Source organism: Rattus norvegicus, chromosome 8 (genome assembly GCF_036323735.1).
Source record: "Rattus norvegicus strain BN/NHsdMcwi chromosome 8, GRCr8, whole genome shotgun sequence".
NCBI lineage: Eukaryota > Metazoa > Chordata > Mammalia > Rodentia > Muridae > Rattus > Rattus norvegicus.
Window position 1 is genome coordinate 97,437,714 of NC_086026.1, and position 15,326 is coordinate 97,453,039.

Sequence of the window (15,326 nt, forward strand, 5' to 3'; positions counted from 1 at the left end):
ATTTGTAGAAAGATATTGTGTAAATTTGGTTTTGTCATGGAATATCTTGGTTTCTCCATCAATGTTAATTGAGAGTTTTGCTGGATACAGTAACCTGGGCTGGCATTTGTGTTCTCTTAGGGTCTGTATGACATCAGTCCAGGATCTTCTGGCCTTCATAGTTTCTGGCGAGAAGTCTGGTGTGATTCTGATAGGTCTCCCTTTATATGTTACTTGACCTTTTTCCCTTACTGCTTTTAATATTCTTTCTTTATTTTGTGCGTTTGGTGTTTTGACAATTATGTGACGGGAGGTGTTTCTTTTCCGGTCCAATCTATTTGGAGTTCTGTAGGCTTCTTGTATGTCTATGGGTATCTCTTCTTTTAGGTTAGGGAAGTTTTCTTCTATGATTTTGTTGAAGATATTTACTGGTCCTTTGAGCTGGGAGTTCACTCTCTTCTATACCTATTATCCTTAGGTTTGATCTTCTCATTGAGTCCTGGATTTCCTGTATGTTTTGGACAAGTAGCTTTTTCCGCTTTACATTATCTTTGACAGTTGAGTCAATGATTTCTATGGAATCTTCTGCTCCTGAGATTCTCTCTTCCATCTCTTGTATTCTGTTGGTGAAGCTTGTATCTACAGCTCCTTGTCTCTTCTTTTGGTTTTCTATATCCAGGGTTGTTTCCATGTGTTCTTTCTTGATTGCTTCTATTTCCATTTTTAATTCCTTCAACTGTTTGATTGTGTTTTCCTGGAATTCTTTCAGGGATTTTTGCGATTCCTCTCTGTAGGCTTCTACTTGTTTATTAATGTTTTCCTGTGTTTCCCTAAGTGTGTTCATGTCTTTCTTGAAGTCCTCCAGCATCATGATCAAATATGATTTTGAAACTAGATCTTGCTTTTCTGGTGTGTTTGAATATTCCGTGTTTGTTTTGGTGGGAGAATTGGGCTCCGATGATGGCATGTAGTCTTGGTTTCTGTTGCTTGGGTTCCTGCGCTTGCCTCTCGCCATCAGATTATCTCTAGTGTTACTTTGTTCTGCTATTTCTGACAGTGGCTAGACTGTCCTATAAGCCTGTGTGTCAGGAGTGCTGTAGACCTGTTTTCCTCTCTTTCAGTCAGTTATGGGGACAGAGTGTTCTGCTTTCGGGCGTGTAGTTTTTCCTCTCTACAGGTCTTCAGCTGTTCCTGTGGGCCTGTGTCTTGAGTTCACCAGGCAGCTTTCTTGCAGCAGAAAATTTGGTCTTACCTGTGGTCCCGAGGCTCAGGTTCGCTCGTGGGGTGCTGCCCAGGGGCTCTCTGCAGCGGCAGCAACCAGGAAGACCTGTGCCGCCCCTTCCGGGAGCTTCAGTGCACCAGGGTTCCAGATGGTCTTTGGCTTTTTCCTCTGGCGTCTGAGATGTGTGTGCAGGGAGCAGTCTCTTCTGGTTTCCCAGGCTTGTCTGCCTCTCTGAAGGTTTAGCTCTCGCTCCCACGGGATTTGGGTGCAGAGAACTGTTTATCCGGTCTGTTTCTTTCTGGTTCCGGTGGTGTCTCAGGCAGGTGTCCTGCTGCTCCTGGGCCCTCCTCCACGGGAGCCCAGAGGCCTTATACAGTTTCCTCTTGGGCCAGGGATGTGGGCAGGGGTGAGCAGTGTTGGTGGTCTCTTCCGCTCTGCAGCCTCAGGAGTGCCCACCTGACCAGGCGGTTGGGTCTCTCTCTCACCGGGTCTGGGAGCAGAGAGCTGCTGTGGGCCGGGATCCGAGGGTGTGGGACTTCTGGTAAACACAGAACGTGCCCGGTCCTAGAGAAATTCTGCTTCCGTGTGTCCCAAGCTCACCAGGCAGCTTTCTTGCAGCAGAAAATTTGGTCTTACCTGTGGTCCCGAGGCTCAGGTTCGCTCGTGGGGTGCTGCCCAGGGGCTCTCTGCAGCGGCAGCAACCCACATAAATAATTTTTAATTTGAGGAAATTGGTTGAATTCTTAAATGAAGGAAAGTGATGTCTGAATCAGTCAGCTTTCTGAATCAGTAGCTGTACATGTTCTATGCAAATGCAAACACACACACACACACACACACACACACACACACACACACACACACACACACACACACCAAGGGACAGTTTTAAAAAAATGCTTTATAATGGTGGTTCAGTGGTTCTTCAGTCCTTAGAGAAGAGTGGAGATTTTGCATGACCTCTTTTTCTTTTTGTAGCAGTTGCGATATATTCATGATAATATTCCAGTTACCTGGTGTGTTGTTATAGCACATTAGAGAGGGACTTTATAGCACAGGTGTTATTCACTCTTTCAAAACCGTTAGCAAGATACCATGTTGCTATTGTGTCTAGCCCCGCTTAAAGCATATGGCATATGGAAGAACTCTGTCATAATATTTCCTCCAACACAGTGTAACTTGCAAAATATTTTCCAGCTACTCTTAGACTTTACACATGTATTCCCACACAATTTTCATGACAAGTTCATAACTAGACAATTTTTTGTGGTGAGTAAAGGACTATGAGCTGCTGAAACGAGAAAGGTAAGAATCCAAGGTATAGGCTGTGCTGTTGGGTGTGTAGTGCTTCAGCTCTGCGTTGCCTTTGGGAAGGGAAGGGAATAGGAAGGATGAGGAGGGGGAGGAGAAGGGAGAGGACTGGCCTTTGACGACCATGTTCTTAGCCTCCATATAAGCAGGTTAGTATATTAGCTTGGCCAATGGGAAACAGCCAAAGACTGTAAGTCAGAAGACGGGAAAACCTACGGCAATTCTCTTTTGGTGTAGATCCCACAATGGCTATAATTCTGCCTCTGCCCAAACTAGTTAGTTATCTTACTATGGCCTATTTAATTACCGAGTTTGCTATCACAACATAATTGATCCTAGCTTTATGACCCTCTCTTCAATATTCATTTTCTGGATACTCTGTGATTTCTACAAGGATTGGGTAGTTACATACATACGTATGTGAACATATGCATACACAGAAAAAATATAAACATACTCTATTTATAGGCTGAAAAAATCAATTTTGGCTTAGTTTATTTCTTAATAGTCTATATATTTGAAACATCCTATTACACTAGGTGAAAATGCTAATATATCTGTAATAGTCAGCATGCCAGAAGCTGAGATAGGAAGAACACAAGTTTGAGATTAGCCTGGACTATAGAGTAAGACTATCTCAGTAGAGAGAGAAGAGGGAGGGAGAGAGAGGAGAAACAGAGAGATAGATAGATAGATAGACAGACAGACAGACAGAGACAGACAGATACAGAGATAGACAGAGAGACAGAAAGAAACAGACAAAGCAGAGACAGACAGAGAGAAAGGAGAGACAGACAGACAGACAGACAGACAGACAGACAGACAGACAGAGAGGAGTCTTGTGATGTAACCCATACTGGCCTTGAATTCATGAGCCCTTGGCTCAGCTTCCTTCCCTGAACAGATTTACCAGGCATGTACCACCATGCCTGGATCTAATTTTATTCTCTTTTTAAAGATTTGTTTCTTTTATTATTTTATCTGTATGGGTATTGTGTCTGCATGGATGTATGTGCACCACATGTGTGCCTGATCAGTGCCCACAGAAAAGGGTGCTGGAACCCATAAGACCGGAGTTACAGACATTAGTGAACTGCCGTGTGGGTACTAGCAGCGGACTCAGGTCCTCTTTAGAGCAGTAAGTATTCCTAACCTCTGAGCCACCCCAATTGTGTTACTTATGCGAAGCTTTCTTAATTTGCACTAGTTGCACAATAGTGAATTAATGGTTATGAACTTTCTCTGTCCCAAAGCGAGGTCTGCAGGAGAGTGGGGAGGTGAGGAGAAGAATGACCCCCAGCATTTTGAATCATAAGCTGCTGCCTTGCCCTGTTTCAGACCCACCACAGTGCTCCGGACTCATTCAGTGACAGAAGTTTCAAGGACGGTCGCATGAGCGGGAGAATTTAATGTTTCTGTTCTGAAATTTTGAATGTTGTATTTTCAATGATTCTAAGAGCAAGAAGAAATCCCCATAGTCACACACCCAAAAGGGAAAAAAGTAGCCAGGAGAAAAATGGATATACTCAATGATGTCTTTGCGATTCATAATGGAAATATTTGATAAAGGAAGCAACTGTGATGTGCTCCTCATACAGGGAAGGCTGGCTGCTCTTGGATGTCTCTCTGATGATAACGTGGGGGTGCGGGGGGCGTGTCTAACCTTTGACTCACTGAAGCAGACTGAGGTCCCTCAGGGAAGTGGGATACCGAGATGCAGAGAGTAATTAACTTTGCTCTCCTGCTAAACAGACATGGTTATGTGAGCAGACACATGAAGCAGAGCTGGTCTCAAACCACAAATTGTGGAAATCCTGGTGATGTCATTACACAAGTGCCCTAGCAGATATGATCTGAATTAATGGGAACCATATCAGGGCATTTGTTTATCTATGGACCTGGATTCCTTGGACCAGCTACCTTACCCTGACCCAGTGCATCTGGACAATGGTCGGGTCCCCATTTTACTTGAAATGATGTTGGTATAGCCATGGGTAAAATCTTCTTAGCTACCTTTTATTTATATGTTGAATACACAAATCATTGTATTAGATGTTGCCTTCTTTTACAGCTAGTGAAATGGAGACATGTAAATATTAATTTGCAGAGCTGTGGCGTTAGTAAACGACATAACCATAATTAAGCCTAAGGCATCTTTTTGTTGGTCCCACCCCCTTTAATGCTGTTGTACTTATCCACAAAAGTGCTGCATATTATCATTACCCAAGACCCTCATTTGTTCTCATCTTCCTAACTGTTAGTGTCTTTTTCTCTATTGTCTTTAATCATGCCTCCTCCCTCCCTCCCTCTCTCCCTCCCTCCCTCCCTCCCTCCCTCCCTCCCTCTTCTCCTTCTTCTTTTCCTCCTTCTCTTCCTCCTCCTTCTCCTTAGTTAGCTCCACTTCCCTTGCCTTCTCTCTTCCCTTATTTTTTTCTCCCCTTCCTCCCTACTTCCCTCCCCTTCCTCTCTCCTCCCTCCCCTTCTCCTCCACTTCTCTCCTATTCCTCCCCTCTTCCCTCCCCTTCCCTTGTTAATGTAACTGATTTAATGAATACTTAATATATAACAAAATCATAGTCAAAATATATAGTTACTAAAATTGAATATTGATTTCTTATTCAGTGTATTCTTGCCTAAATTTGGAAGACAATCTGCACAGATCAAATAAACCTCCCAGTTCAATTGATAAGCATATGTAGAAAAGTGAGTGAATATATGTAAAATTTTTGTTGAGTGGTGTTCAAACCTGTTACTTATAAGGAAAAAACACTCTAAATTTGCATTCAAAACACCGAGGAGAAGATAAGAATACAAAACGCTGAAGATAAAGACAGTTAATGTCATACTTATTCTCTAACATATTTTCAAGATGATTTCAATTTTAAAACCTCTCCTCTAGGGGGTTTTTGAATTCCCATCCCTGGCTTTATTTGGAATTTGAACTTTGCAACAAAGAATTATTTTTTCATAGAGTCAGCAATCTAGAAAACAAAGTAAATGTTATTTCTTCACTGGTCTGGTTTGTTTCACATGAAATTAGGTAAATGTGGACTGAAACCCTGTTTCTTCACTCTCGTGTAAGGGGTGGGGGTGGGGTGGCGAGTGCACTGTAAAAGGCTACGTACTACAGCTGTACTTTTGGTTACCCTACCTCTTCACATAGTGACTTTCTGAAATGGACTCTACCTTCCTCTCGTGACACCATAAAAATAATTTTTATATGATGTGTGTTTGATTGATCTATTCGCTTGGGGGCGGCATCTCTATGTAGCCCAGGCTAAGCTTAAGATCTTTATACATGCTCTAGTTCTCCTCAAGCTCCTGTGTGAGCAACCTTCTAAGTCTGGGCTTACAGGCACCTTCCTCCGCTCCCGCTTCTCTTTACTTTAGAAGGAAGTGCCCAGACATTTTGTAGCACACGGTTCATCAGTAAGTCTGGAAGGCTCGAACCTGCCGATTTGAGCTGCTTTTCTGCTTTTTTAAGTGTCTTGATCATGTGGCTCTAGGGCACTAAGAGTATGCTCCTTGCTTGGTAAGAGTTTGCCCATTGGACTAATCTATCAGAGAGCCAATATTTGTGTACAGATGTGATTTTCAAAATGAACTTTAACTAGTGTCTAACGCAGCCCCCTGCACTGCCCCCATACACTGCAGGAGGCAGAGTCCCAAGTCAAAAGACCTTTCCTTGAAGTGTAGGGATGTTCTTGGAGTCTTAAAAGATGAGATAGTTGCCCCTGGGAGACTCAATGTGGTATGTATTTTCCATTCAGTCCAGGATCATTTGTGTTCTTAAATAAGAATTTTAGATATAGTTGTTAAATACTGAAGTAGCATGTTAAATATCTGGACTTTTTTTTAATCAAGGAAAAACTTCCTGACTGTAGGACCTTATCTCAATTAGTTGTACAGCAGAACTCTTCAGTGACAAGTGAGGATTTATATGAATTTATCTTGGACTGCTTTAAAAAATAGACGGAAACTCAGAAACTTTTGATGTGGTTCTTTGGTGTGTGTGTTGGGTGAGATCTTTTGCTATAAGAACAATGAATTAGAAAAGCATATCAATTACTATTCTTTTCATGTTCATTATAAATGATTGTACCTGTGTATCATTTTGGGACCATTTGCCTACATATATTTATAATGTGGGTTTTACTTCCATAAAATGGGGACATAATAAATGTAGGGTTTACTAACGATTGTTTTATGTGACTGCCAACCTGCCAAGTAGCATTCTTAATTATTACCAGGAAACAGGGCATTTTCCAAACATATGTTTTTGATTTAAGAATAATATGTCACGTCAACCATCTCTACTGGACTGATGCGAGCCCAGTGGGACTTCAGAGCGTCTGCTCTGGTGGGTGACTTTGTGGGACAGATAAAAGCCCCAAAAGAAGGACATAGACCAAAGCCTCAAAAGTTTCTGAGAGAAAAAAAAATCTTACACAAATACATCAAAGGGTTATGTTTTCATTGCACACTGATATTTTCACTAGGCAGGGATGAAGATTGATCTTCCTCTAAAGCCATGGAGTAAAGGAAACCAGACACAAACCCACACAAATAACGTCAATTGCAAGGCTCTCTAGTTCTCTGTGCATGGTATAACCAGAGCCTTGGCCTCTAAAACATTTTAAGGAGTCTACGTAGCTTTTTTTGTGAGTCTGTGTAAGCCTTCTATGGTCATTCAAAAAATGTATTCTATGACTTGGAAAAGGAAACAAAATCACAAGGATCTGGTCCAAATGAGCTATAGTTCAGAATACGCCTCTAAAACAATTGCAAGCAAATCCATGGGGTTTTGGTGGCTTTTGTTTGTTTAGCAAGCACAGATTCTGCTCATGACCCATATCTCCATGAGATTGGACTTTTAAAAAGGAGGAAGATCCCTGATATGTGTAATACTTAAGCATGGGACAATCTGTTACTGGCAAAAGTCAGGCCTTGTCATTTTCTCAGAAAAGCATATTTAAGGCAGAATTCTTCCAGTGCCACCTTAAGTAAGCTACTTTAGCGTGTTTCATAGAAAGGTTGTTTCTTTTAAAATGAGATGTGGGCACTGTCTTATCAGTGCCTTCATGAGACAATGTGGTGTCCATCATGAGAAGATCATTGTTCAACCAAACCCAAGGCACTTTCTGGGCTTCCACTCTTAAGGCTGAGTTCATGACAAGTGGGGAATGTCACAGAGTACTTATTTCTAGATCCTGGACATGACTTAAGAAATGGTATTTTTGTGTGTTCAAACACAAATACTTTTTATATTTAAAATGGAAGGAAATGGAATGTTTGCTATAAATGCCTGTGCATATTCTGAAGAGAAAATTTAATTACAGAAGCGTGGACCAAGTAAGAGCCAAAGAACTTATTATTTGCCATACATTATGTTCAGTGTCTGAGCAAAGGACTAAAATTCATCAGTTCAATGAATTGTATTTCATACCTAGTGCTTGAGTTTAATAAGTTATTCAATGCCATCTAATGAAGAGTACTCATAAGAATGGATCCTAAAGGAAGATAACATCTTTTACTTCCCCCAGACAGGGATTCTGTAGAAAAGTGTCAAGGGAAATCAATATTTTATTGTAAATGTTTTTATTAACAAATGAGTCATTATAAAGCAAGAGAACTGAATGAGAAATATTCATTGACAAAACCAAGGAATTTTTCAAAACCTCATACAACACTAAGCAAGGAGATTTTGCTTTCTGTCATCTACTTTTTCCCTTCCTATTCTTTTTCCTCTAGTTTTTTTCTTCTTCTTCAGATTCCTTAGGCAGTTAACAAAAGATTAGAAAATGGATGTTTAAAATGTTTGCACCGAAGCCTGCCTCTTCCAAATGTCCTAGGAATTGGCGAAGCCCTAGAAAGGGTTTGCAGTTTTCTGCTGTCGCTATTGCAAATACCAGCAGAGAGTGTGCACCAAATCCTTGATCAGTGACTCCAGAACTTACATTCTGACAGCATTGCACAAGCATCTTTCTGTTTCTAAACAAGTCTAGTATCCTATTCAAGAAAAGAGACTTCCTGATGAGAGAACTTCACAAAATACTATTGAAAGAAAATGAAATTTCTGTGTTTTCTGTTTGTTGGCTAAACAGTTCATCCTTCTTGTGAGCAGGTGTGAATAATTTACTAACTCACGTATACTTCACTGTTGAGTTCTGTCACAGAAAATTCACAGATTTTTGTGGGTTTGAATTTGAGTTCGAATTTGTCAAGATCCTGGCCAGATTTCCTGGTTTTCATTTGTTTGTTTTTGCTGTTGTTTTGTTTTGGTACAAAACTGCAGTGAGAGGAAGTTTATGGCATCAGTATGTACACATACTATTGGTTGTATAAAGTTCTTGACACTGGCCCAAGGTGGCTTTCAGTGAATGATGGCAACGATCCTGTCAGAAAGGTGACCTTTGCAATGTATACTCTCTGGTGCAGAGACCACCTTCAATGACTGGTGGTAATGGTCTTGGTAGAATCTGACCTTTGTAACATTAGTTCCCAGGTACATGACAGAGTGCCACACTATCACATTGGTGCTTAGGAACATTGGCAGAAGAAATCATCAGAGATGACATGATGTCCCTAACGAGATTTATCTCTCTAGTATTTTGTGAACTTTTGGCCACTATGGGTCACAGACATTAGCTAAATCATTTTGTGATGAAATGTTCAAATCTAAATATCCTTTCAACACAACAATTTTGAGATAGCTATTATTTTGTGAGGACTATTTTTTGAGGGGTGTGACTAAATTAAGAAAATATCTCTCTATCTCTCTCTGTCTCTCTGTCTCTGTGTGTGTGTGTGTGTGTGTGTGTGTGTGTGTGTGCGTGTTTTGAACTTCAGTTTTGTAATTGGTTAACAGTGCAGCAGTAGAGGCCAATCTTGATCATCTGGAATCCGTCATGGTACATTTGCTTGTATGTGTGTTCTGTAGTATACACCTTTTTTATTATGTTTAAATATAAATTTCACTAGATTTTTAAATTTTAAATAATAGCAACACCAAATTATCTCTTAATCATCTCTTAATTCAATGCATATTTATATTTATTGATTGGTCTATTTTAGTGTGGGGGTGAGTTCGATGGCTCATTTTGATTCTCATCTTGACTACATCTGGAATTAGCTGGAACCCAGGCTTCTGCGCATGCCTCTGGAAATTTTTCTTAATAAGACAATTCAAAGAATGGAGTCTGTCCCTAATTCTGATATAATACGGAAGAAGAAAACATTTTTTGTCTGCTTTTCTTCCCTCTTACTGGCAAGTTCATCTATCTACTGCTGCAGTCAATATTAAATCCGACTTCTTCATAAATCCATTGCAGACTAAAGACCTGCTACCATCTTGGAGTCCTCTAGGACTTTGACACCAGATTTGGACTACTGGAACATCCATCCTTGGGGACCAATCAACTACGAGATTCTTGGCCTTTTCATCTGGAGACAGCCATTGTTGGACTACCTAAACAACAGCCTGTATGTAAGCCACTTCAATAAATTCCCTTTATACATATAAGGTTCTGTTTCTCTAGAGAACCTTGATTAATGTAGATTGTGGCTCCAGAAGTGGGGTTCTAAAGAAAAATAATTTTAAGGATAATTTTTTTTTAATCTGGAAAAGGCTTTCCAAATTTGCCAAGACCTATAGTTACTGAAGCCCCTCCTGGTAGCATAGAGGGCAAAACATTGAGAGCTTATGTGCTCCAGATACACATAGCAGTTTAAAGATTTCTAATTGTGCCAGAGAAGAGAATCTCCTCTCCAGCAGCCCTAGAGCTCAATTTATGGAAAATCAATCCCAAGCCACCATAGCAGAATTACTATGAAAATTCACATCCCAGTCTCAGAATGTGCCAGCAGTCAAAGTAAGTGCACTGCTTAGTAAACGGTAGGATCCTGTGCTTGGGTTAGAGATCTGTGGGAGGACGCTAATGAGGCTAAGGACTTTGAATTCTCAGATTCTGAAGGTTTTTTTAATCACACAAGGAAGTAGTTTCTCCACCTCAGCAAAGGATGCATCCCCATACCCATCACTCGTAGGGAGAACCCTCTCTCTTCCTGCCATATTATTCATATGGCATTATCCTATTCAGTTCATGCATCATAGCCTGTTGCACACTGAAGCTACTCTAATGCCTGATACAATGGAGGATACTTGATGATTGCATTTTTTAATCCTTTCCTTGTCCCCTCTCTCTCTCTCTCTCTCTCTCTCTCTCTCTCTCTCTCTCTCTTTGTGTGTGTGTGTGTGTGTGTGTGTGTGTGTGTGTGTGTGTGTTGTATTGACTGATTGATCTGGGATATTTACTTATCCCTGCATACTTAACTCTTGCCCTCCCTCATATCTGATTCCTAGAAGTTCATAATAACCTCTCCAGCCAGGGGATATTTTATTCTCTCCTATACTAAGCATCATACAATCTGGGTTACGCTTATTTTCTACTGCTGTGGATGGTAGTGCACAGTGCATACTTTTCCAGCTCTCTAAAAGATCACAGATCACTTGAAAAAAGGTTCCCATTATCTTTTCTTTTCCATAGTACAATTCTCACAAAGATTTTCAACAATAGTTTATGGGCTTCTGTGGTTATCCAAAGGCTGGACAGTTTCTTATGGAGAAGTTAAAACAAACAAACAAAACTCTTCTTATTTTTGCTATTCTGAAAGCAAATAACGCATGCAGGATTCCCTACAGCTCTAGCCCAGACGGGTACTTTACATCTCACAGAGAAAAGAGGGTAAAACAAGAAACTCACACTTAAAAGTGACTGGAAAGCTATTACATATGACTGTCATCTTGAAGACTGATCTCTAAGCTCAGCAAAATGGCTTCTGAAGAGTGGTGACAAGCAGCAGTCATGTGTACCCTGAACTGTCAACACTTTACATGGGTAACAGGGTGTACCATTTTCTGTCTCCTCCTAGATGGGAACTTGGGATCATGGGAAAAGCAGGGGCTTGAATGGACGGCTTCCAATACATCAGGGCATCAAACACAAAATCACAAATATGAGTTGAATTGAGACAGTAACCCTGATGGAAGTCCAAGAATCCTGCATTTCAACATTTCAAACTCAATGCGATTGAAACAGTCATCAGTTAAACTGATCTCTCCTCAGCTGGCTTAGAGCAACCATCCAAAATACAAAGAAAATTACTTTAGCCCCACCAGAAAATGAAATGTTGGGATACACTTCTCTGAAGAAGAATGTCCTACCAACACCCCTAAAAACCTTTCAATTCTTAGGCCTCCGTGAGTGAGAGCTGGATTTCTGATCACCCTCCCAAGGGCAGTGACTGTTGGCACATCTCTTCAGAGATGGCTGAGGAGTGTAAGACCCTCAAAAACCCAAACAGACTGGATGACTTGCCTGCAAATAAAAAGTATCTTTAAAGAGAACAGATCGCCAGTGAGCATTTTAAAAGAAACTGATATCGATCAGTAGTTTCAGTATTAAAAACAAAGAGGACAAAAGAATAACTGGAAGGCATAACATGGAGCATCGAGAGAGGGAGAACACTTAAGGAGTTCAAAGAAAGCACACTCTTCCAATATTAATGGAAAATCTATTCAAACACAAAAGATCAGAAGTACTGTAAATAGCTTGGTTCTTCTGTAACTTGTGCTATCCGCTATGGTCAAATAGGGCCACGTTACACTGAGGAATGTTATTTGCTTGGCAATCAAGTGAATAGTGCCCATTTATTGTACATCCCAATTTTCCAAACGCCATACTCTGCCCTTTCTCTATCATTGCCTCATTTATCCCTCGCAACAGTCCTGTCAGTTGGGAGTGATTGTCCTAATTAGAAGAGTAAGGAAGGGGCTGGAGAGATGGCTCAGAGGTTAAGAGCATCGACGGCTCTTCCAGAGGTCCCGAGTTCAATTCCCGGTAACCACATAGTGGCTCACAACCATCTGTAGTAGGATCTGATGCCTTCTTCTGGTGTGTCTGAAGACAGCTACAGTGTACTCATCCGTGTAAAATAAAATAAATAATTCTTTAAAAAGAAGAAAGGGAGGAGGAGAAATGAGGAAACACATTTGTAAACCTTGGTGAAGGAGCTCACGGACACACAGCTAGTCAGGGGTAGAGCCAGTGTTCCAAGCTGCATGTGTTGTCCCATTGGAAAAAAAATCACCTTTTCTCTAAAAGTAATCACCATTATCAGAAGAAAGAAAGAAAGAAACTGCTTTGCGTGAACTGACTCCAATGCCAAGGAAGTTCCAAATCTACCTTGAGATCTTAGAATCCGTCACCGGTCTGGACACTTACGCCATCCATTATGCCAAAACGAAAGAAAGAAAGAAAGAAAGAAAGAAAGAAAGAAAGAAAGAAAGAAAGAAAGAAAGAAAGAAAGACTCCTCTGCCTGACTCAGTTATTCAGTTATTAATTGCTGCTTCCTTTGGGGTCTGGAAGAGGCTATTCTCATAGTGCCTGAACAGAGTATGTTATGGGCACTTCCAAAAAGTTTGCTCCCTCCCTCCCTCCCTCCCTCCCTCTTTCTCTCTTTCTTTCTTTCTTTCTTTCTTTCTTTCTTTCTTTCTTCCTTTCTTTCTATCTTTCTTTCTTTCTTTCTTTCTTTTTTTCTTCAGAATTTCATTTTAAAAGCATTGGAGCCAGTGACTCAAACAAACATCTCTTTGTTGCTCAACCCTCTGATTAGAGTCTAAGGACATTATCTTCGGAAGGGGAGGAGAAGTGGCCTTGATTTGGTTTAAAACCTCACTCCTATCATTCCCTGGATGAAGTCCTGGAAATGCTGTGTGTCTGTTACTGTAAGCTGCTAAAAGGAAAAAGTGTACCCTCTGTTACAGTCAGCACCCCTGCAAGCAAACCCATGCTCACCCCAACTACCCCACCCCTAACAACTACCCGTTCCCTGGTCCAGCTCCTGAACGTCCTTCAGAGGCTCCTAGCCTTTCCAGACAGGCATTTAATCAAACACCTATTTACTCTGTGACCTCCTTGGAGTACCAGTCAAGTGCTGGTGGCTTGTAAGATACACAGTTTTATCACCACTTTCCAAGAGGTGAGAAGAATCATAACCAGGAGCTGGGGGAGGGGCAGAAGGGGGAGAAAGCGTCTCCAAATAATCCAGGCAATTTCTTCTTCAGTCTAAATATACCGTGAGGGAAAAGGTGAGTGAAGACGAAGCATCGTTTCTTTTACGAGCTTTGGGAAGAAGCTGCCCCAAAGCTTTGCTCCCTGGAGCTACGCAAAAAGCATTGCCTGATTCCAGGGTGTCTGTGACTCCCACCACCAAAGGGCATTGCTTGAGAGATTGCCGCTGAGTGCGGCTGAGCAGGAGCAGCCGGAACTGTGCTCGTTCTGATAGTCGCTGGAGGGATGGACGTCGGGCTTGCAGCCCTCAGCATCACCAAGGCGTTTTCGACAGAGGAGAATTCCTGATTACGCAGGAATGTGACAAGGTTTGTTTTACATGGTTATCGAAATCTCTGCACATTTTAAGAGATGGAACACTGGGGATGTTACACACAGAGAGAGTGCCGGGTGATCTACAGACCAAGAATTAGCAAGAGCGATTGAGTAACCCACTGCTTAGGGGGAAAGACATGAACTGCTGTGAGAAGAGGCTAAAATAGGAGTAAGCAGGCAGACAGCCACACCCAAATCCATTTCAAGTGGTTTTTCTATTCTTTTGGCTGCGAGGGTTTAAACCGTGGTTACTTGATGGGTTTTTGTTTTTGTTTGCCGGTGTAGCTACTTTTCAAAACTTAGAGATTTGGCACTGGGTGAGTGGGAACATTTCAATAGGATACCAGTAAATAATTGATGTTTCTTTTTCATTTTTAAAATTATTTTATTGTATTGTGTGTTAATGTATGACATGCATATGCGAGTAAGATTCCCATGCATTCATGGGTATGTATGTGCCAAGGCCTATGTGTGGAAGTCAGAGAACAACCCTGGTGTCTGTCCTCTTCCCTGCTCCTTATTTGGATAGGGTCTCTTTGTTACTTACTCTGCATAGTCCAGGCTAGCTGATCAAGTAAGCTTTGAGAGCTTCTCTTCCTGCCTCTGCCTCCCATCTCACCATTGGCATGGAATTAAAGGCTCCCAGTTTTGCATATGCTTAGAGGATTTAATGCCAGCTAATTCCTGCCCATAAAGTGTTTTACCCACATCTCCAGAGCCATTTATAAGTATTTTAACTGCCAAATAATGACTGTATGAATCACAGGCATATGGGGTGCCCTGGGATGGCTTGACACATGTTCACATTATGGATGAATAAATGATGCTAAGCAACAAGTTCACCATAGCACAATTATTTCAGCCTTGCCCCCTTACAACTTGAGAAATAATTTGACAATATGCTAAAAAAAAGGAATAAGAAATATAAGCACTTGTCCCAGAATTTGAAAATGGGCAGCTATAGAAACAACTTTAATCTCGTGTGTGTGTGTGTGTTTGTGTGTGTGTGTGTGTGTGTGTGTGATGCTGTTTTATTTTTGTGATTAATTAAGTTATAACTAGCTTCAATTGTCAAACCTTGTTAAATGATTCTTCCAATAAAACTTCTCTGGCCAGGGCCTGTAGTACCTCCGAGGCAGTCAGTTCCAGTAGGTGGTTCACACCTCTCTATGGCCAACATCAGCCTCTGTGGAGTTCAAAACTCCTGTTCAGCTGGACATGGAAGAGCCCCATGTGGGTGTCTTGCCAGCATGTTACATGGAATCCTAGATCAACCCTCCATCCATACAGTTTATACCGGAGTTCCCCATCTCAACAAATGAAAGCACCCTCAAAATCAGATGAAGAATGCTAACTCCACAGGGAG